Source organism: Ictidomys tridecemlineatus, unplaced genomic scaffold (assembly GCF_052094955.1).
Source record: "Ictidomys tridecemlineatus isolate mIctTri1 unplaced genomic scaffold, mIctTri1.hap1 Scaffold_48, whole genome shotgun sequence".
Lineage (NCBI taxonomy): Eukaryota > Metazoa > Chordata > Mammalia > Rodentia > Sciuridae > Ictidomys > Ictidomys tridecemlineatus.
Genome location: NW_027523119.1, coordinates 731395 through 753414, shown reverse-complemented (window position 1 = coordinate 753414; position 22020 = coordinate 731395).

The window sequence follows — 22020 nt, the reverse complement described above, 5'->3', positions numbered from 1 at the left end:
TCCTTTCCTATTTAGATGGTCTTAATTTTTTTCTGTTTCCTAATTGCTCTGGCTAAAATTTTTAGTATTCTGTTGAATAAAAGTAGTGAAAGTGGGCATGGTTTTCTTATTCCAGATGTTAGAGGAAAACACTTTCATCTTTTCCTCAATATGACATTTTAACAATACTAATCCTCCGAATCCATGAACATGTATGATGTTGTCTATGTGTTTGATATCTATAGCCTTTATTGTTCTGAGATAGATATTTTCTAATTTGATGAGGACTTTTTACTTTTGAAGGGATAGTGAATTGTATTAAGTGTTTTTTTTTCTGAATTTATTTAGATGATAATATGTGTTTTGTCCTTCATTCTGTTTATATGACTTATTGCATTTGTTGATTTGCATATGTTGAAATATCCTTTGTCTCTGGGATAAATACCACTTGATCATGCTGTCTTACCTTTTTAATATGCTAATGCATTCAACTTGCTAGTTTTTTGGATTGGAATTTTTGCGTCTATATTCATCAGGGGTACTAGTTTGCAGTTTCCTTTTTTTTTTTTTTTTTTTTTTTTTTACTATATCCTCCTCTGGTTTTGGCATTAGAGTAATGCTGTAAGGCCTCACAGAATGAGTTTGGAACTTTTGGGGGCATAGTTTGAGAATAATTGGTGTAAATATTTCTTGGTAGAATTCAGTAGTAAAACAATTCAGTTCTGGAATTTTCTTTGTTGAAGGACTTTTTATTATTGATTCAATCTCATTTTTCATTATTGGTTTGTTAAGTTTTTCTTTCTCTTTATAAGTTCAGTTTTGGCAGTTATATATGTCCAGAAACTTAACCATTCTTCTAGGTTGCCCAATTTGTTGGCATATAGTAATTCATAATAATCCCTAGTGATCCATGGTATTTTTGTAGTATCAGTTGTAATGTCTCCTTTTTCACTTATGATTTTATTTTATTTGGGTCTTTTTCATGGCTAACCTAGTAAAAGGCTTGTTGACTTTGTTTTTCTTTCCAAAAAAACACTCTTCGTTTTGTTAGTTTGTGCATGTGTATACATGTGCGCCTGTATGTGTTTTAAGAACTGTTTCATTTATCTCTACTCTGATCATTGTTTTTTCCTTCTACTAATTTTGGGATTGGCTCTACTTTTCTAGTTTTTCTAGTTATACCCTTAGGTTGTTTAATTGTAATCTCTGTTTATTTAAGTAAGTGCTTTTGCTATAAATTGTCCTCTTAGTACTGTTTTGCTGTGTCCATCCAATGCATTTTGGTGTGTTATATTTCTGGTTTTATTTGTTTCAAGAAATGTTTTAATTCAAGAAAATCTTTTGATTTTCTCATTGACTCCTTGGTCATTAAAGATCATGATGTTTCACTTCAAGTATTTTACAATTTCTAATGTTCATCTTGTTTATTTCTAGTTTTATTCCACTGTGGTCAGAGAAAATGCATGATATGATTTCAATTAGTTTTTTAAAAAATCCACTTGTTGAGACTTTTTTGTGACCTAATTCAGGGTCTATCCTAGAGAATGTTCCATCTACGGATGAGAAGAATATGTACTCTGTAGCTGTTAGATGGAGCGGTCTATAAATGTCTGCTAAATCCATTTGTTCTATAGTATAGTTTAACTCCAAGTTACTTGATGGATTTTTATTTTATTTTTTGGTCTGGATGATCAGTCTATTGATGAAAGTGGGTACTGAAGTCCCTAAATATTATCGTATTGAAGCCTGGCTCTCCCTTTCAATCTAAGAATATTTTCTTTATATAATCAGGTGCTCTGACATTAGGTGCATATATATTTACAATTGTTATTTCCTCCAGTTACACTGATCCCTTTCTTACTATGTGGTGACCCTCTGTCTCTCCTCACAGTCTGGGATATAACATCTAAGGTGTCTGAGGTAGGTATAGCTGCTTCTGCTCACTTTTGTCCATGTTTGCTTGGGAATCTTCCTTCGATCTGGACACTGTTAGTCTATATGTGCCTTTGTCAGTGAAGTGAGGCAGCATATTGCTGTGTTTACTTAAAAAAAAACTGTTCAGTCTGTCTAAAGATTTTAAATTCAGAAGTTCAATACGTTTGCATTCAAGGTTTTCATTGGTAGGTAAGAACTTCCGTCAGTTTCCTTTTTTCTGGTTGATTCGTATATCCTTTGTTTCTTTCTTTCTCTCTTCTTGCTTATCTTTGAGGTTTGGCGGTTTCTGCATTGGTAGTGCTTGGTTCTGTTCTTACCTGCTCTGCTTGTGAGTTCTGTACTTTTTTGAGTCATCCTTTGACTTCTAGGTGTGTTCGTCCCTTAAGCACATCTCATAAGGCCGGTCTGGGAGGCATGGATTTCCTCAGTGTTGTCTGTCTTTTAGAGACTTCATTTCTTCTTAATTTCTTAAGGACAGCTTTGCTGGGAATAGTATTTTTGGCAGTCCCTCCTCCAGAATACACATTTAATATGTCTTATTCTATGTTAGCCTGCAAGGATGCTGTGGAAAGAGGTGTTGTTAGTCTAATGGGGAGTCCCTTGTACGTGACATGATGCTTTCCTATTACTATCTCTAGAATTCTCTGTCTGTATCTTTTGACAGTTTGACAATACTGTACCTTGGAGAGACTTTTTTGGTTAAATCTAACTGGGCCCTTTGAGCTTCCTGGATATAGATGTCCATATCTTTTCCAGGATTTGGGAAGTTTTCATCTCTTATTTTGTTAGACAGATTTTCTATGGATTTTTTTCTCTCTTCTCTTTCTGAAATACACATGATGTGAATATTTGTTTGCTTAATGATGTTACTTAAGTCTTGTAGGCTTTCTTCTTTCTTTTTTCTGGTTATTAATTAGTGTATTTCCCTTTGTTTTGTTTTATTTTTTGACTTGGTTATTTCCAAATATCTGTCTTTAAGCTCATAAATTCTTTCATCTGCTTGATCTAGTCCATTGACAAGACTCTCACCTATATTTCTTATTTCATTTATTGCATTCTTCAGCTCTAAGTTGTCATTTGTTTTTTTTATGATATTATTTCTTTGCTGAATTTCTCAGACTGCAAATTGTTTTCCTAATTTTGTTGAACTGTATGTCTGTATTCTCTTGTATCTTACTGAGTTTTCTTCAAGTTGTTTTTCTGGTGTTTTGTTGTTGATATTGTTGTTTCAGAAAATTCCCTGTTTTTCTTTCTTTGAAGTCTGTTGCTGGAGAGTTATTGTCTTCCTCTGGGGGCATCAGGTTACTCTGATTTTTCACACTTCTTGTGTTACTGTGTAGATGTTTGCACAACTGATTCTGTTGGATCAGTTGCCACTACTAACTTTACAGGGTGGATTTCATGGTAAAAGACTTTCTCCTGGAGATGTATCCCTGGGAGGTGACTGGGCAGGCTTCCTTGGCTTTGGTTCCAGGTGGCACAGCTGTGTAGTATCCACGTAGCTTCTTTAGCAATATCAATGATTGGTTGTGTGTGTCTCAGTAGCCTAGTTTGCCAGGGTTTGCAGCGTTGCTCTGCCAGCTGAGATACAGCTGTCTCCTGGCTGTGGGCATAATGTGATGTGTCTGGTAGTGAGAGTGAGGTACCATCTGTGGGAGATCAACCTTGCACATGACTGAGTCACATTCCCCAGCTGAATGCTGATGCGCTCAGTCACAGAAATGTCGCAGAGCTTTCCCCACCCTTCTTGGCTTTGAGGGTCGGTCTCTCATGCATGGGTGTGTCTTGCTACAGCCCCATGGGTGAAGCTATGCTCATCTTTCCTTTGAAATATAACCCACTGCCCTGATTAGGATAGAATCTTCCATGGAAGTGCCTTGTGTGTGTCCCCTCCTCTTACTGTGCCTTTGGGTGTGGCCTACCCAGATGTTAGTCAACCTGCTAACAGTAGAAAGGGGTCAACACGTGCTCTCGCTCTCTCTCTTCCTGTGGACATTTAAGGTCAGAGGAGCCGTCACAGTGATCCCAATGAAAAAGGTATTTGTGTCTCTTGTGTGGTTGTTTCATGCAGCCCAGTTAGCCCAGTTCAACTGGAGTAACCCCTGAGCATTTTAGTCATGAGAACAGAAACCCGGCACGCATCAACTTCCATGAGTGTACAGCTTAAATGGGCCCCAAGTGCACACACTTGTGCAGTAGGGGCCAGATACCTGGCACAGGCTATGGGGATGGGGAGCCCTTCTGGCCTCGTGGGGTTTCAGTGGATATGATCTCAAAACGCTACACAGCAGGGTCCTGGTGAGGGAGGACATGGCCTGGATCACACTCCCTCTCTTGGGTGCATGCTCTTTAGCATCTGGGTGCACGCTCTTTAGCACCCAAGCTGGGCTTGGTGTCTGAAAAGGCTGCAGAATTCCCAACAGCAAAGTTTTCAGGTGTTCGTGTCATCACTAGAAGCTGCTGTGAGTCTAATGTTTACCATTTTCCTCTCAATGAAAGACTCTCACGTGTCCACCCTGGCCTGGACTGGATCAGTGAGGTGGTCCCTGTAGGGAGCTTTGTGCTGTTCATTACAAGGCCACCCTGAGTCTTCGTTTTCCAGTTTCTCCATTCATCTTCTTGCTCCCTTAAAAATTCTATCTGACTGTTTTGGTTTTTCTTTGGGAGAGGAAGTGCCTCTAGTCAGCCATCTCCCAGATGCCCTGGACTTCGGACTTCTCAGTATGGCTCTACCATACACAGTTTTGATTCTTCTTTAGTTTCAACCACTACTTACTCTTCAAGGGCCCATTCTTCTTTCTCAAAGACCATTTGCATGGACTTTTTCCTTCATCCCCTTATCATTATATTCAAAAGGATAATTTTAATTTAAAGAGAGAACTCCACAAAGTACATGATTATGAACCCTGATCTTCAGGAGAAAATTCCAGGAGGAAGAGACATTTCAGTTAAAACCTTAAAGAGGAGTGGGATAAAACAAAAGAGAGGCTTAGAGGGAGTATTTGAGACAGAAGAAAATTCATGCAAAAAGTAAGTGGACAAAGGAGAGAATGTAAGGCATCATATAGGGGAGAAAAGGGAGAATAGGGAAAGAAAAGGGAGAATAAGATTGGGAAAGTAAGCAAGAGCCACATCATAACAATCTCAAATGTGTATGCAGAAATTGGGCCATGTGCCGAGAGCCATAGGCTGTCACTTAATGATCAATCTTGTCATTATTGCTTTGGCTGCTTTGTGGAGTATTGAGAGGAACAAGATCACAAGCAGGGACAAAGTCTCAATCCTAGGGAAGCATTCTGGTGGCCTGAATATGATCAAGAGAGCAGAGGGGGAGAAAACGTAATCCAGAGCCTCCAGATTCGCAGTGGAGCATGGCAGGCAGGTTCGACTGGGTCCCCTTCATTGGGTTGCCATTTTCACGTTGCTTGCCTTGAGCTGTTTCACCTACCTTTGAGTTGCAGGTACTGAGGACAGAGAAGCTCCATTGTTAGTAAGAAGAATGGTTTGTTAGGTACAGTGCGCGTCTACAGAGGGGTTTTGTTTAGAGTCTTCCATTGAACTAATAAGTCCAGGGTTTGTAAGTACATTATGTTTCATTTTTAGGCTCCAATTCTGGTGGCAAAGACTGAGACAGGTGTTGGGAGTTTATTTTAGGATGCACAGGGGGGAATGAAGCAGAGTAAACCATTTGGACAGTGGTAATGCCAAGCGTCTTGGAGTGCTGAAATGTCCCTCAAGACACCACAGTGTTTCAAGAGGCTCAAGAGCAGTCTGGTAGTTGTCAGTTCTTTTCCTCTTTTTTTGTACTCAATGGTTGCTCTTGTGCAACCATTGAGTACAAAATCCCGAGATGCTCATTGCTCCTACTGCCTGCTGGCTCCTGCTTATTGCCTTGTGTGTGTGCTGTAGAGTTTCAGTCTCCACTGTTGTAGGAAGAGTCTCCCTACACTGTTGCAACACTAGGCCCTCATCCCCAAACCCAGAGATCATCCTCCCTAATAGAGTGAGTATGCACCTCCTAGGGAGGTGTTACGGTTTGAATATGAAGTCGTTTCCCCCAAAGACCCATGTGTGAAGGGCTTGGTCCCCAACAACATTCAGAGATGGGGATTTGGGGAAGTGATTGGAATCTTAAGGGTTCTGACCTCATCAATGGATTAATCTATTAAAAGATTCATAGCTGAAAGGACTACTGGGAGGTGATGGAAATTGTAAGAGACAAAAACCTAGTTGAAGGGAGTGGGTCCTTGGGAAAGTACCTTTGGGGACTCTGTCCTGTCCCCGGCTCATCCTCTCTCTTTCTGGCTACCATGAGATGAGCAGATTTACTTGGCCATGATGTCTCTAACCCTAAAAGCAATGGAGACAGCTGACTATGGACTGGAACCTCTGAAACTGTGAGCCAAAATGACCTTTTCCAATTGTAAGCTGATTTCTGAGTTTGATCACAGAAGTGAAAAGCTGAGTGATGCAGGAGGATTGTTAATGTCCTATTGCGTTACTTTACCTGTCCCTGCACTAATAACTGAGGTCAGGAGAATGGGGTTACACATATAAGTAGGGACTTGGGATCCAACCTCAAGCCCATGTCATGAGGAGGAATTCTTCAAGAAAGTAACCATCTGTTAGCAGCCTATAGCAACTTTTCTAAGAAGAAACAAGGTCGTTGGCAGGAACTTTGAGCCTGATGGCCTGTCTTGGAGATAACCTTTTCTTAAATATGTTTAATTACTTTCACAGCTTCACACATCAACTTTCTCTGCTGCAAATTAAGAGTTTGTCAGGTTGGCTGATTTCTAACTATCTTACATCTATGGAATGTTCATCATACTTTGGAGTAGGTGCAGAAAGAAATAAAGAAAGAAGAGCTATCCAACACCGCCAAGAGTCTTTTAGTAGCAGATCATCCTAGCTATGCTTCTCTAGTTGCAAGCAACAGAAGTCAATTCTGGCGAATGTAAGCAAAATAGACTACACTGGGAGAATACCATAAGGAAGCCAATAGGGTCCAGGGCATGGGACTCATGAAGAAGGAACCATGGGACTGAGAGGGCTTATTGCAGGAACAGTAGGTCAGAGCACACCGTAGAGAAGAAAGAGCTCCAGATTCATGCATGAGCAGCAAAATTATAAAGAGAAGCAAGAAGCTCATAATCAGAACAGTCATGATGGTGGTCATCTTCAAAGTGAAAGTTGGACTAGCTATAAAATTTGTGGGCTTCGGAGCAAAATTGAAATGCAGGCCCACTAATTCAAAAGTTATAAGAGTTCCAAAAGGTGATTACAGCCTCTTAAACAAAACGGGGTCTCTGAGGATAGAACCCCGTGGCAACTGCACAGGTCACAGGCCCATGATGCTGTCTCTGAGGATTGGGGAGGGTTTCTACTGGTGAAGGGCACTCAGGAAACGTGGGGGAAGGAGGAAGGGGTCGGTAATAATCTCAACAATGGTGCAACATGGGCATGTGCTTTCAATTATTTATAAATCTTTCATGTAGTTTTATGCACACTTAGTGTGGTTATAGTTCACAATTTTTTAAAAAGAAACTTCTGTCCTTGTACCAAACATACAACATTTGATACACCAGAAGAAAGAGTCTGAGGGGCCAAGTTCAAGCCAAATGTCCCTGTGTCTGGCTGTCAACAGAGAGGAATACTGAGAGCAATAATGAAACCAGAAGGCAAACAAGGACTGGTTGAAGGATAAGAGCAAGTAGAAGAGGTGATCCGAGCAGCCACCATGAGCTCCAGGCACTGCTTCTGAATTAACTCAGTGAATGTACATGACAACCCCATGGGACAAGGACTTTCCCCCCAGTTCTGGAGTGGGAAGGAGGTATTTGGACTTACTTCTAAGATCTCACACCATAAGGGCAAATCCAGGAAGAAGCTGGGTATAATGGATCCCTTTACCACAGTGGAGGGTGGGAGGAGCTGAGGTCAGGAAATATGGAGAGAATGTTAACAATTTACCACTAAAACATACATTAAGAATATTTTGGGTGAGTGTAATCTCCACGTTGAGCTTCTAAACCCAGGGTTCTCTGGTCATGTGACCACCTTCACATTACCCGCGCCCCTCTCAACCTCTCTCCTCCCTTCCTAAATGAGCTGTCAGTGAAAGGTCGGCCTGAAGAAACATTGACAATCAGGTTTCCTGTCCCTGTCACATCACCTTCGGCCATGAAGTTGAGTCTCAGGCAAATTTCAAGTTAACAAACGTTCTTAGTCCTCTCAACTCTTTTTATATCATCACATCTTGCTTGTTTTCTTCCCTGTGCTTTGTCACTGGCCTAAACTTGGTCTATAAGAAATCTAGGCAGTGTGCAAGGGACCAGGAATCTTGCACCTTACTTTAAAATGGTCCTATTCCTGGGCCTGTTTGGAGAGTTTTACTGCATTCCTCACCAGCCCCTTGATCACCCGTCAATACCCTATAATAGCCAACTTGAGAATGCACTGAGTTTAACTCCCAAGTGTGGGTCATTATCTTAAAAACCTTGATCACACGTATTTGGGATGATCCATGAAGACTCTCCAGATATTTATTTAATGAGAGCAGAAAACCCAAACAGAGAACTGTGTGGTTACAAAAGGAATTTTAAACAAAGTCCTTGAGCAGTGTTCGACCTCTGTCTTCTGTAAACAGTAACCCCCTGCCCCCATCAGCCTGCAAGTTATTCTACAGGGGACAGAATAATCTGTCTTGAGAAACTGAAATACCAGAGTACTGTACTTCCTCAAGGCAGAAAAACAGCCCTAAACCTCAGGGAATGGAGGCTGATCTCATAGCAGGACTGATGTAGGAACAGGAATATTTTTCCTCTTTCAGCTTCCAAATTTGCCTTCTGGTCATAGAAGTAGAGAAAGAAGGTGCTGTTAGGCATTTTACACAGGCCAGACCATTTAACCCCTGGAGATGGGCATTAGGGTCTTTCACTTCATAGACAAGGAGACAGATAGCTGCCCATCCAGGATAAAATGCCCAGATGGTTCTTGGGGGTTGGTGTTAGCCTATGGCAATATACCACAGGACACAACTGCAAACCATGGATGTGATCTTAACTTTCCTAGTCGTCACATCAAAAACACAGTCAAACAATCAAGTTGCATGAATTTTAATAATATATTTCATCTAGCTCATTACATGTAACATTATTATGTCAATACAAACCTGCCATAAAAATTAACATTCCCCCCCCCTTTTTTTGTTATTGTGCGAAGACTTCAGCGTTGAGTGTATTTTTCTGCTTATAGTCCATCTCAATTCAGACTACGTACATTTCAAGTCACATGTGGCTTGTAGTCTGGATATTAAATGGTGCATTCTAGATGTTCTGCTTATCCTTGGATTCAGCTGCATTACTCAAGGTTTGTTTTGCCCTGGCCATTTGCTGAATTGTGTTCTAATATGATGCCCTTGACTTTTGATGAAGAAAACCCCATAGGAAATGTCACAGCCCCTGCTGTGTCAGTGACTGTTCCCAGATCATTCTCTAATCTCCACAGCCACACGCTATTTAAGAGACATTTTATTGTTGTATTTTCAAAATGCTATAACTCCTTTTTTGTCGGAATTTGTGTTTCATAGCTGATTCTGTTTTGTTTTGCATTGGCTACTAGGAGGCTCAGGACCAAATTGTACTCAATTTCAACTATGGATTTATTCATGATTTAATGAGAGACTATAAGGTCATGTTTTGTAAAATGTTCTGGACTTCATAAATATACACCATGTGTTTACAGTAAAGTTTTCTTCCTTGAGTTTAAAGTCACTTAGACTTGTTCTGGTAATGAATACATGTTATCTATTTCTTTCCCAGGCAAAAGGTACTAGATAATGTTTAATATGTGAACAACCTTGGAAAATCTGAAAATGTAGCATGGATGGGTTTTAAGTGTTAAATTTACTTTTAAGGCTTTCCACAGATCTTTCTTTCTTGAAATTTTTAAACAGTGCTTCCAAAATTAAGCAAACCACAGCTAGTATCTCTTTCCTTTGTGTAATATGAAGAAAAAGGGACAAATAATTTTTTTCTGTATAACAGCAAGAAGAGTTGTCCTCCCTTTGTAGAATGTAGATAGACAATGAACACAAATAAATTAAGTGGTTCTTTGATACAGATCTTTGTACATTTCCCCCAGCTTCCATGAAATCTGCTGAGATCTGGCGCTATTCCACTTGTTTCGTGAGGGCCTACCAGAGAGGTTGCCAGAGCTGGTACAGATGTGTTGTTGGCCCTCTGAAAGGCATTTCTGTGTGATTATAGAAGATGAGAAACATTCAAAATGATGTTTTCAAGTCTTTGTTATTCCCACATTTTGCAGATGAGGAAAACATACCTATATTTACCCATGGTGTGATGGTTAACTGGGTGTGCAGAGATGACAATATTTGCAATGGTGTCCCCTATCTGAGGTGCAAAGAGCAGGTACCTTCATGGAATCCCAAGTGGAATGAAAGTCCATTCAAGCACCTCAGAGACATGGGAATGCATAGAATCTGGGCTCCACACTTCCTCTACTTGAGTTTTTTTACTTTTAATTTCTTATCGGTATCATGCTACCACATTGAACCCTAGCTCTCAGGGCTTAAAGAACCCTTATTTCTGTCCAAAAAGTATTATGCTGTCCGTTTAGCTTATCTTGATGATTTGGGTCACCATCTGGAATTGAAATGCTTCTCTCTTTCAAAGAGGTGAAACACTGAGAATGTAATAGCAGACCTATTCTTTTCAGTTTCTTAGGCATGTAGTAAGCACCAGCTAAGGCCACGCAGGTGGGTCTAGTTAAATAAGACAACTTGTACCCTTTGCTTTTGTATCACAAAATTAAAACCAACTAAGTAGAATCTTCCTTTCAACCTCCCTTTTTCTACCTCATCCAATTCTGCTTCAATCTGAACAGAATATACATGGCCAGGTACATCAGCTGCAAGGAGTCCTCCATCCTCCATACCATTTCCCCTTTACCACCGTTTCAGAGCATCATTTCAAGTTTTGAGCACCAGCATCCTGCTTGCTTCTCTCCATTTCCCTCTGTCTGTATGGCTCTTATGCTGGGTTGATGCCATCGCCTCCCTGAACTCCTGGGATGACCTGTTCCATGCTCCCACTCCATCATCCATTCTTCACAAATCAATCAACATGAGCTCTTAATATCCAAATCAGATCCCGTCACCTCTTTTAAAAGCCCTTTGATGCAGTTCCAATCAGATGGAAACTCTCTCATGGCCTCCCAGGTCTACCTCTCCCACTAATTCAGCCTCTTCTCCACCTCTCTCCTCTGCCAGCAGAGCTCTAGTGACAATGGACACCTGCTGTCCCCTCTGTTACACTGCTGGAAATTAACTTTGCTCTGTATGAACAGTGTGATGCATAGGTTAACTGAGTGTGTTCAGGTTAGTTTCTATCTACACTGGAGGGATGGTTAGGTGATATGTAAATTTCCCTAAAAATCCACACTCCAGAAAGGGCCTCAGCAAGTGCTTTAACTATCAATTTCTAAATCTGTACTAGAAGGTAAATTAATTAGTGTAAGCAAGGTTCAATATGATTGTACTGATTAAATTAAAGACATGTGATACCATGGAAAGTTTTAGACAACCCTTCCCTGCCTTTGAACATATAGAATGGAAGAACCAGGCAGGAACCCCAAATTTTCTGAGTGGCCACATTGGTGGAGAACTATCTGAACTGTGTGTCTCCACTCAGGGGAGAGTGCTGACGACCAGTCCTTGAGTCAGTTTACTGTTGCCTTGACATCAGGGTTCACATTTCAGGCAAGGTACTTATAGGGCCCTAAAGGACAGAGCAGGTTGCATTCTTGCCTTCCTGTGTGATGTTTGGGCATCCAGTAGAATGTGGACCTGAGGCTGGTTCCCACTGCAACGCGCCACTTGGCACATAATTGTGGAAGAGGAACCATATGGCTAACCTCTTACAGACTGTGATAGAGTAGAACCCAAATTATTAACAGCCAGATTGGCCTTAGGTGCGGCCTTGTCACCCCCCAAAGACACAAAGCCTTTTAATACTTCCAGAACACTGTCTCCCAATTGCCTTTGCATCATTTTCTCTCCCCCTTGTCCCCTTCATATCCATCTTCTGATTTAGCTTAGTGTCAACTTAAATTTCAGTTTCTCAGGGTGTCCCTGGTTGGCCACTCTTTCCAAGTAGGTCCCTTTATGTGTCACTTTCTTGCCTGATGGCTGTCTGATTCATCTCTGCTCCTGCTCTGCTCTGAATCATAGGGAACAGCTCTGGCCAGATGTTGCTGATGAGGGGCACTAACAGAGGACTGGAGGGTGGGAGAAGGGGAGCAGCCCTGGGACTTTGGCTCCTCATGCTCTCTCAGCTGGCATCTCCAGCGACAAGCCCTCACGTCTACTCCTGACTCATGCAAACAAGCCCTCTTCCTTGAGTTTAGCTCCCAGATAGTTCCAGGTTCTGAGCTGTTGCCTCTGCAACCCTGGGAGTGGTGGCAGGCTTCCTGTGTTGCTAATCTCTTTTTCTTATTTTTAGGGCAAAACAAACAAACAAACAAAAAATCCATACCTTATTCCATGAGCTAAAACAGGAGGGAGGAGGATTTGTTTTTCTTTCCAGGCGCCTTTGTTTCCTTAGATACAACTCGAGCTTCTTGCCTTCTAGCACATGGCCATCTGCTCGGCCACCTGTCCTGGTCTTGATGCAATGCAATGTATGTGGCCTTTAGCAAATGGCAAAGAGGCCCCACTTAACCTTTGTATTTTCTTAAAAGAACATGCTGGTTCTGGGATCCTTGGGACAGGTATGAAGTCCACCGTCTCCTCGGACATGTGCCTGATCTCTGACAGGTCTCATTGCCCTGTATTCTTTCTGTCATAGGTACAACAAATTCCTAGCATTCAATCCCTTCTGTTTGTAAGATCTAGATGGCTTTTGTTCCCTGATCAGCTTCTGTTATACTGCACACTGTTATAGTAGATTATGTCCTCCTACTTTGTGTTTCTCCATAGCTTTTTTATAGGTTATGATTAGTTCTTTGTTTCTCTATTTCCTAGGATCATGCATATGTCCTATATGAGACAGAAATCTCCATGAGCAGAAAGTCTAGTATCTTTGATCAGTATTGCATCCTCAATGTCTTCAGAGACCTGGGTGCTCAATAATAGTGTGTTAAAATAACAGAAAAATGCAGTGCTTGGGTCTTTTAATCTTGGATCCATGAACTACTCAACTATCCCACTGATTAACTTGAGGATAGGAATAAAGGTTTTGAAATTAAATGCTTTAATATATATGCAAATGCTTTATGGGGTTTTTCTCCTCATTGGCACGAAAGAGCCTACTACATTCATTAGAGTCTCGGAAAAGTAAGACCCTTGTAATTTAAGAGAGAGAGTGCCTCTAGTGGGAGAGATATCCACACACATAATTGAGACTGAGATTTTCCAATATCACTACTAATAAAGCACTTGGAAGGAGAGAAGAAGGATTGAGTCTCTCATCCCAGTTGTTCAAGTCCAAATGCTTAGGAGTCATCCTTAACATCTCATTTTTGGTTACTTTTTACAAGCAGTATTCATGATCATTCATATTTGTTGACTCTACCTTAAGACACATCCAGAATTTTACCTCTACCATCTTCCTTTACCTCTACCATTCTTCCTTTGTGCTTAGTCCATGAGTACTGGTGAGGAAGTTCAACTGCTTAAAGGAATGTGCACCAGAGGCTTGAATTAGCTGTTGCTGTTCTGGGATGAGTTTTGGACATAACTAATGAATAAACCAAGAGACGATTGGATTTGGGTGGTGGGGGGCTTGGTGGTAGAAGGGAGAATAAGGTTTAAAAGGAAAACAACAAGAATATGTGTGTGTGTGCGCGCGCATGTGTGTGTGTGTGGAGAGAGAGAGAGAGAGAGAGAGAGAGAGAGAGAGAGAGAGAGAGAGAGAGAGAGAGAGAGAGAGAGAATATGCCAACCATAACAAATGCTTACCACGGAGTTCCAGGTCATTCCATAACTCTTTTTCAGCCTCTCCCATCTGTCATCCTGAAATACTTGTGAGATTGACTTGAAGGAACACAGTCAACTTTTGTTTTTGGAGACTGCAGGATAAATATTACAGATTTGGAACTGTTTGGCTCAAGACTTCAAAGTCCTGAATAAAGCTGTTGGATGATTTGGAAGCCACCTGGCAGGAAATTTAGCTTTTTTCAGTTTGGGGTATTTTTTTTCCTTCCCATCCTTTAATTCCTACTTGCTCCCCTTCATCCACCCCAGCACCAAATTAGCAATTTGGATGCCATAGATGCAGTTTAGATGTGGGTACCAGCCAAGGTTGAGAGGCTTGGTGCATCAGTGAATGCCAGCTGTATTCCACACAGGATTTCCAAGGCCAGAAAGGCAGAGGGAGGAGGAATCTGGATTTCCTGATCCTGGTTTTTCTTTTTTTCTACACACACACACACACACACACACACACACACACACACACTTTTCTACTTTTAGTTTACTGCTTCTATAAAGAATGATGTGACAATTTTCTGGCTCTTTCTTATTGGGATTCAGGCTTCTTCCCTCGGTCCCCTTCCTCATGAATGCATAAACCCTGTAAAGGTAAAAATAAAAATAAGAACATACAGGATGCAGTATGGAGTCCAATAAGAATAATAACTAGGGCAGAGCCAGCTCCAAAAATTGAAAGATCTTTTGAAACTTAAATTCAGACTCTGCAGGGGGAGGCGGATATTGGTAATTGTAATACACTGTGAGAACTCAATATGAATAGCCATGTGATAATTATACTTATCAGAAATTACATAGACTTGACTCTGATTCATGAGCTTGCTAATTATTGTCCTTGTTTTAAATGTTTACGTTCAAGATCTCCTGAATTATTATGTGTAGCAAGAAACCATCTCTATTTTTATCTAGCTAGCTACCCACTTAACCACATCTAGATGTAGTTATATGTGGTCGATTTCTGTAATGACTCAGTGTTTGTGCTGATAAATGTCTGGGCATCCAACAGAGTCAACACAGTCCACACTCACGCACCTTGGCGTGGTCCACAGTCAATCCCAATTTCTGCCTTATAAACACTTAAAATCAATTCTGCTTTTTATGGTACCTACCATTGTGCCACATTACTCTAAAACATCATCCCATAAAAATCTGTCTAACCTGAAGAACTAAGAAGATCAGTGGAACCAAAGCAGGAGATGGAGGGGAAGGCAGGAGGGATGGGAAAAGGGAGCAATGATGGAATGAAATTGACCAAATTATGCTGTGAACATACAAGAATATTCTACAGCAAATTTCACCCTTATGTATATCTGTAAGAAACAATTTTAAAACAATAAATGAAAAGAAGGAAAGCCAGTAGAGGAAGAAAGGAAACAGGGAGAGATGAGAAGGGAAAAGTTATGTACTGGGAACTGAAGTGGGACAAATTCTGTTTCATACGTACATGATTATATCAAAATGAACCCCAATATTATGATGACCCTAATGCAATAATAAAAAACATAAAAGAGCAAAGAACAGTTTTTAACTCCACATTCTAGTTAGTTTACTGGATCATCTCCTTGTGTATCATTGTGGCAATTGTATTGGCCTAGGGTGCTTTGCACAGGGAGTCTGTGTACCTTGGCCCCTTTAAAGCCCTAAAATAGTCTCTATTAAATCAGTAGATTTATAGACATAAATCCTCCTCTCACCAAGCAGTGTTTAGAATCTTCTGTGTGCCAGGAGTGGAATCCAACTCTGAGGCCAGAGTGTAAGGAGAATCTCAAAGAAGTCACAGAACCAGGAGGACACAGGCAGGAGGCAGAGGCCAGAGCTGCTGTGTACAGGAGGGGAACAAGACAGGGCAGGAGCCTCCAGAGGTAGACCTCTCCTCCAGCCAGTCTCCAGGAAAGGCATCTCTTCTGGAGGAGGTGATGGTGTTTTGAAATATTAGTAGGAGGTAGCCAGGCAGAGAGGATGGGGTGCTAGGTCCTGGAAAATGGTCCAGAAATTTATACCCCTGGGATTTTATTCCTGGAATCTTCAAGATGAAGGTACAGGGAGCAGGTAGGCTGGCAAGATAGTGATCAAGAATAAAGATTTTTTTTTCAAAATTTATTTATTTATTCTAATTTGTTATATTTGACAGCAGAATGCATTTCAACTCTTAGTACACATATAAAGCACATTTTTTTGTGTGTCTCTTGTTATACACAAAGTAGAGTCACACCATTTGTGTCTTCATATATGTACTTGGGGGTAATGATGCCCATCTCATTTCACCATCTTTCCTTTCCTACTCCCCTACCCATTCCCTTCCCTTCCCTCCCCTTTGGCCTCCCTCTATCGGACCTTAAACTATACTACAGCGCAATAGTAACAATGTAGTATTGGCACCAAAATAGACTGGTAGATCAATGGTACAGAATAGAGGACACAGAGACAAACCCACATAAATACAATTATATTAGACAAAGGCACAAAAACATATTGAAGAAAGGATAGCCTCTTCAACAAATGATGCTGGGAAAACTGGAAATTCATATCCAACAAAATGAAATTAAGTCCCTACCTCTCATCATGCACAAAACTCAACTCAAAGTAGATCAAGGACCTAGGAATTAAACCAGAGACCCTGCACCTAAGAGAAGAAAAAGTAGGCCCAAATCTCCATCACGGCAGATTAGGCCCCAACTTCCTTAATAAGACTCCAAAGCACAAGAAACAAAATCATAATCAATAAATGGAATAGGTTCAAGCTATATAAAGTTCTTTTTCTTTTCAGCAAAAGAAACAATCAACATGGTGAACAGAGAGCCTACAGAATGGGAGCAAATTTTTACCACACGCACATCAGATAGAGCACTAATCTCTAGAACATAAAAAGAACACCAAAGAATCGAGATCTTAAAGGGTTAAAAAAGACTCAGAAACATTACAAGGTAGAGGTTACTATGATCAGGTTTACATTTCGGAAAGACATTTTCCTCTTTAACTCCAGTCCATCATCATTCTTTGAGAGTGGGGTCCACTTTTTACCAGTTGTCAGTCCTGGCTCCCAAAGAAAGGAAATCATAAAATTAGATTATGTAGAATATTAAACACCAATTAAAGGCAGAACTCAGATCAAACAGAAGTGTTGAGAACAATGTATGCTAATATTCAGAGATGTGATACTGTGTGGTTTCTATGATGCATTACATGAAGCACCTGGCACATAGTTAAATACCATAAATATTCATTCCCTTTCTCAATCAATAGTTAGAAAATAGGGTCATGATGAAAGAATGAGATATAGGAGACAGGCCTTTGGCCTAGGTGACCTATCAGTCGCCCACCTTGGGCTGACTCTTGCTCTCTAATGGAGACAGGGGTTTCTCTGTGATGTGTGAGTCTTTGGCTATTCCTCTGCTGAACTCTCTGCCTCGCCTCTGGGAGACACACAAAGCAAACCTTTGCCTCTTGGAAAATTGCATCCTTACCCAGATTGGAAAACTGTTCTGTGCCACCCTGTTTTCCATTGGCCCAGGTTTTCTTCTTTGGTCCAAATACATTTGCACTGTGCTCCAAGCTTGACTGAGGCTAGAGGGTGTTTCATGGAATTCTGGGGCTGATTTCTCCAAATTTAAAACACACACACACACACACACACACACACACACACACACACACACTCACAGAGAGTTCTTCCTAGGGTCCCAGAAGGTGAAAGGTCCACTTTGGTAGGTGCCAAGGAGCCCTGAGATTTCTCTGCTAGTGCGCTGTCTCACTGTGATCCAGTGACAGGTTGGCAGAGAAGCTGGAGGCTCATCTTAAACAATTACCTCAAACTTTCAACCCATACACTGCAGCTGCACACCTGGAACCAGGTCTGTTTTCCTAGAATATCTGGTTACAGCATTTTAAAAATGAGCAACCTCATTATCAATAGTGTTTCTGAGAACCAAGCATTCTTTTAGAAAATGCCAGCTCTCCAGGGATGGCCAGAGCTACAAAGCAGACACATTCTCCTGCCTGCCACCCCTCCCTTTGGCACCACCCAGCCAAGCCCAACAGCTCAGCTTAGCCAAAAGGAACACCAGGACTCAACTTCTGCTAAGGAGCTGGGGTCCTGGGCAACTGAGGGATGGAGGGGGGTCTCCTTCCCCAGAGGTCTTAAAGAATAGGAAAGATTTCTGAGCCTGTGCCAAGTCAGCATTACATTTCAAGAGAGTATATTGGATTAGAACCTGAGTTTTATTTCCCCTTTGACATGAACTAGTTGCATAATCCTCAACAAATATTGAAATTTTTCCATCCTCAGATTCTTCATCTCTGATGTAGGGATAATTACTATATGGAAATAATTCATTGAAAAACACCTTGCATACTAGAAAGACTTCAATATTTAAAAATAATTACCTTGTTCCTCTTCATATGATATTTCCTTGTTTCATAGGCACATGTTTGTGTTTTAGCCTGCTGAGACTGCTCTAAGGAGATGCCATAGACAGAGTGCCTTACTTCCCACAGTTCCGGCAGCTGCAGGCTGGTATCATGGTGCCAGCATGGTCGGGTTCTGGGGAGTGCTGACTTCCTGGTAATGTCCTCATATGGCTGAGGGCAGCAAGAAGAAGCAGGCTGTCTTCTTTCTTTTCTTGGAAGGGCACTGACTCTCTCATGTCTACCCTCTTGACCTTAATAGCCTCTCAAAGGCCTCACCTCCAAATATCATCACTTTGGGGACTAGGGTTTCCACTTATGAATATTTGGAGGTCACGCATATGTGTGTCATCCATCTTCAGGAAGGATAATTTAGTGCTGCCTCAGTACTACAAAGTCAGGTTCAGGTCTCTCCTGTTGTTTATAACCTCCCTTTGTCACTCCAGACTACAGTTTCTTAACAGGTCATGCATCCTGGAGTTCATTTTTTCTAGACTGCACTATGGGGCTTGGCTGGATAGCGCCTAAGGCAGGGGGTGGCCGTTGAGAGAACTTGTCAGCTTTGCAGCATGACATCCCTGGGGAGCTGGCAACTCTGAAGATTACGGACCTGTGAGAGTTTAGGGGCACAAAATTCATTTGAAGTAAATTCAAAACACTGTTCTTGACACAATGCTAGGCAGAGAGGACATAAAATAAATGCATAAAGAATGATTATATTTTATTGTTATTCATCTCCTACTTAAGAATACAAGCAATGATGCAATGTGCTTTCTTTCAATTCTAAATAGATCTATGTCTAAAGGTACAGATATACAGTGTGTGTATGCATGTGTGCTCATGCGCCTGTGGTTTCTTTATCTGCAAAGTGTGAGCATCTCTTTCCAGAAGAGAGCTGTCAAGGTTCCTTATGTTGAGGTGACTCTGTGGCTTATAGGGAGTCTTCACTGAGAGATAATCTACATTCAAAAATCCTGCTTCTTACTAACTGTGACTGTCAGCTCACTGCCTAACTTCTTTGAGCTTCACATATGACATCTGTAAATTGGATCCATGCCTACCCCACTGAGCTGTGGTGTAGAGGGAATGAGTAACACATACAAAGCGTATGATATCATGCCTGGTTCTTATCACTCCTTCAATGTAAGTTTAACATTCTACAAACATGACAAATGGAGGTGGGGAGTGATGGGCATGGGCTATGGATGACACACTCAGCCAGAGTCCAAAGGTAGAATGGGAGCCCTTTGAAGGTCCCCTAAGAATACAACACAGCTCTGTGCAGCAGTATGCCCCAGACAACAAGGAAGATCAAACCAGAGCTTTGAGGCTGAGCACATACTCTCATTCCAATGGAAACCTGTGACCACCCAAGGTTGACTCTCAGAGGGCCCATTTAAGATCTATCACTGAGTTTGTCCAAGAAAACAATTGAAGTTCTGATTTGCAGTCTTTAAGCACATAAGAAACCAAGAAATGGGAAATAGAAGGCACATTTCTTTCTCCACTGCCTCACCAAATGTCAGATTATTAAATACCAAATGGTATTTAATTCTGATGAATACCAAAGTTTTATTTCCATCCTGGACATGTCTTCAAAACTATAGGCTTACAAATGCAATTGCCTGCTTTGTATTTCTCCCTGCATATCTATTATAAGTCTACCTATATATACATACAACTTTAAAGTTTTGGTCTTTCTCCTTCTATTCCTGTATAGTTGTCTCCTCTGATCCCTTGGATCTCACACATTATTACATAATCTTTTTTTAAAAAGCAAGCATTTGGGGCCGGGGATGTGGCTCAAGTGGTAGCACGCTCGCCTGGCATGCATAAGGCACTGGGTTCGATCCTCAGCACCACATAGAAATAAAATAAGGATATTGTGTCCACCTAAAAGAGAAAAATATTTTAAAAAATCAAGCATTTGCAGAACAATATTCCAGGCTACAGGGACTGTGCTACGTACTGGGAAACCAGAATATAAAACAAGAGAAAATCTGTGCCCTCAAAGGACTCACATTGTCCTCCAAGTATTTACTGTGTCTGAATGTTGTAATGATACAGAACAGAAAGGGTAGAGAACTCAGAGTGGTTCTGAGGAGGTGACATTTTGAGCTGCTCCCTGAAGGATGACATGGAGGTGCTGTCTGGGGAGTATGGTGGCCTTATCACTCCCAGGTAGTTAATCTCGTGGGCCAGCTATGGTCTTGAGGCTTGCATCTGCTGATGGAATGTGAGCCGAAATGATACAGGCTATGTTGGAGAAGCTTTCAAAGGCATCACCAGGTTACATTCTTTTCCTTCTTTTGCAAGAATATTATGAACCAGAAACAGGGTTTTCCCTTCAGCCTGGATCTCAGACAAAAGACAACCATGGAAAAGAGCAGCAGCCAACATAAATGTCAGTGAGGAATAAAACTTTGTTGTCATAAGCCACCAGGATTTTGGGGTAGTTTATTGCTGCATTTAAGTGAGTAAAGATGACTAATACAAATATTGGTACCAAAGGGGAGTGCAATAGGAAACCCACGATGCATAGCATTGGCATTCAGATTAAGTGGTAGATAGCAAGGAGACTTATTGGTGACTCATGTTATTTAGTGGAAAAACAGTTGGTTAAACTTTTGCTTGTGATAATTTGGGAGACAGTTTATGTACATATATAAAGCTATACATATAAAAATTCTGTGTAAAAATTAGCCCCAGACTCAATAGTATACAAATGTAAGCATTTACTTCTTACTCATGTGTCCACAAGTTGGCTTGTCTTCCTCTGAGCTAAAGTAGTCTTGTCTGGGCTTAGTGCCAGCTCTATGCTGAGTTGGATGTACCCCATGTATTTCTTGAACTTCTTGGACTCTTAGCTTATTATATTAACCTATTTGTTATTGCTATAACAAAATACCTGAGGGTAAGGAACATAAAGAAGATTCTTTAGCTCACAATTTTGGAGGCTAAAAAGTCCAAAGTCAGGTGGCTTCAATAACCTCATGGCAGATGGCATCATGGTGCAACATACACAAGAGGGACTACATGGTGAAACAGCAAGACAGAAGAGGAAGGGGCCAGTCTTGCTCTCTTATAACAATCCATTCTTACAGGAACTAACTTGGATCCTGTGAGAACTACACCAGTTTCTCCTCAGAGTGGGACCCCAACGGCCTAATTGCCTTGAACTCTGTCACACGTCTCAAGGTTCCACCATCTCCCAACATCATCACCCTGAGGACCAAACTTCCTACACATAAACCTTTGGGAGACACACATAAACTGTATCCAAAACATCACACTCACGGAGGCATGTTCTCCTTGAGATGAAATGTAGCAACAAGGAAATACACTCCAGGAAGGAAGGCAGTAGATATTTCCTAAACCATAACATAATCTGCCCAATTGCTAATGAACTTGTGGCTGCGGGTGAATCAGTGGGAAGGCACACATACCCTGTGGCCATGTGGCTAGGTGTTAGCTGTGGACCAGTGCTTAGTAGATTCTGACCTTGGGCAAGCCACAGTTTCTCTAAATACCAGTTTCCCAATTGGAAAATCAGTGAAAAACTTTCAGTATTTTTGCAAGGAATGGAAATTTTAGCTAACCCAAATAAAAGTAGTGATTGGGTGATGGTGTAGGTATAATTCAGGGAATAGAACTCCTGCTGGAGTCCAAGGGAAACTCAGCAAGGAGGTGCC